The 2,082-nt window shown below is 34.2% G+C and overlaps 1 non-coding gene across 1 annotated transcript; it reads left to right on the forward strand.

Moving 5' to 3' along the window:
* The first annotated feature begins 1,622 nt into the window (after window positions 1–1,622).
* Window positions 1,623–1,694, forward strand: TRNAW-CCA (transfer RNA tryptophan (anticodon CCA)). The gene has a single exon. It is a non-coding gene; the product is annotated as a tRNA-Trp (tRNA).
* The last annotated feature ends 388 nt before the right edge of the window (window positions 1,695–2,082 follow it).

Genomic DNA, 2,082 nt, shown 5'->3' on the forward strand with positions numbered 1-2,082 from the left:
CAGTTCAAAAGCATGAATTCTTCAGCACTCAGCTTTCTTTATAGTCCAAATCTCACATCCATACATAACTACTGGAAAAATTATGCATCTTTAACTTATCTTAATTAATTGTCTTAAATTAGGTAAGGACTTTAATGAATTTGCATCAAACTTACCTTTGTGAAATTTTTGAAATCTAAAATGAAATTGATTTTAAAGAAAAATAATAAAAAAATATGCAAAACTAAATCCAATCCAAATTCATTTATATACAATATAAATATACTGTTTACCTAGCAAATTTATATATATAATAATAAATTTCAGAATTTACAGTAATAAATTGCAAAATTCAGCAAATCAGTATATAACAGTTCTATTTCAGCAACTGAGAAATATGTTCAAAATGCAAATATTAGAACTGATAAAAGTTATTGAATGCACATCCCATCAGCCATGACCAGAAACCCTCTGTTTTACCGAGAAACACTGTCCTTGCCAATGTAATGATCTACAAAGATAAAATTAATATCTAAAATAGAAAGACATATATAGTCTACAATGAAATAGAAAGTCTGAAATAATGCATGACCAATGGTTCTGAATAATTATTTTATAATTCTTGAATTAAAAGTCCACTGATAATTGAGATATATTTTTTCTTTACATTAAATATAAGGCAAATTTATGTGTTTTAATCAAAGTCTCTACTATCTTAGTCGCTAAAACATGTCTGACTGTTGTGATACCATAGACTGTAGCCTGCGGATTTTTTGGGCCACAGTACTGCAGTGGTTTGCCATTTCTTTCTCTAGGGCATCTTCCCAACTCAGGGATCAAACCCAGGTCCTTTGCAATGCAGGCAGATACTTCACCTACTGAGCAATCAGCAGAGTCTTAAAGAAGCAAGAAAATTTAAATACTGCTACATTTTCTTTCCAAATAAAATAAAGGGGATATTCCCTTTTGTGTATATATGGCTTTTAGTGTAGTTTTTAGAAGTATTTTGTGAGGTAGGCAGGGATTTTTGCTATTCTCTAGATGAGGAAACTGTGAAATATACTGTCAGACAATTAATAATCTTTAGAGTCCAGTTCAATTACACATGATTAACCCTGAGTCCATCCCTTTTTAATTGACCCATGCAACTTCAATTAAAATAAAAATTCTCTTTATTTTCACTTTAATCTCACCCAATATATTGAAGAATTCCCTGTAGAATGTAAAGGTAGAAACAAACTCATTAACTAACTCTGTGTGATAGCAAAACTGCTGAGTTGCTCTCATGCTGATCAGAAATATTTTAACCCTTCCCAAAGAAAACCTCAAAAACCAGAGGAGGAAAGACATACATGGCTATGAACAGAGGAAAACTGGAATAAAAAGCACTGCCTGGGGAGGGTTTTGAAGATCAAACTGTAGCCTGGTGGGCAGTTCGTGCTCCCCAGGAATGACAGCACTGGGGCTGTCCAGACACCATCTCTGACTCTAAGTTTAAAATAAAAATTATGCCTGGTTGTGAGAGGAGTTCTGATTTTAATTGACACATTTGATGCATGTTGACATTTTATGCCATATACATATTTACCTACTGGTTTGGGGTAGAATGGACAAATGTGAAATAGAATTAAGTGGATATAGCTTCCCTGGTGGCTCAGAGGTTAAAGCATCTGCCTCCAATGCGGGAGACCCAGGTTCGATCCCTGGGTTGGGAAGATCCCCTGGAGAAGGAAATGGCAATCTACTCCAGTATTCTTGCCTGGAGAATCCCATGGACGGAGAAGCCCAGTAGGTTATAGTCCACAGAGTCGCAAAGAGTCAGACACGACTGAGTGACTTCACCATATATATATACACAGAGACACACAGACACACAGACACATATATATATATATATATATATATATATATATATATATTTTTTTTTTTTTTTTTCTCTACACAGGGCAGAGACATCCAGGAAGCCACACCAATCAAGGCTTTTGGGTACTTTGTAATTCAATTAAGACCAAACTGCAAATTCTAATTACCTGTCACCAATGAAGACAGCATGAGAAAGAATGTTTGTATTCTAGTATTCAATTCACAATCAAAGTATTTCTG

This window comes from Capricornis sumatraensis, chromosome 2 (assembly GCF_032405125.1).
Source record: "Capricornis sumatraensis isolate serow.1 chromosome 2, serow.2, whole genome shotgun sequence".
NCBI lineage: Eukaryota > Metazoa > Chordata > Mammalia > Artiodactyla > Bovidae > Capricornis > Capricornis sumatraensis.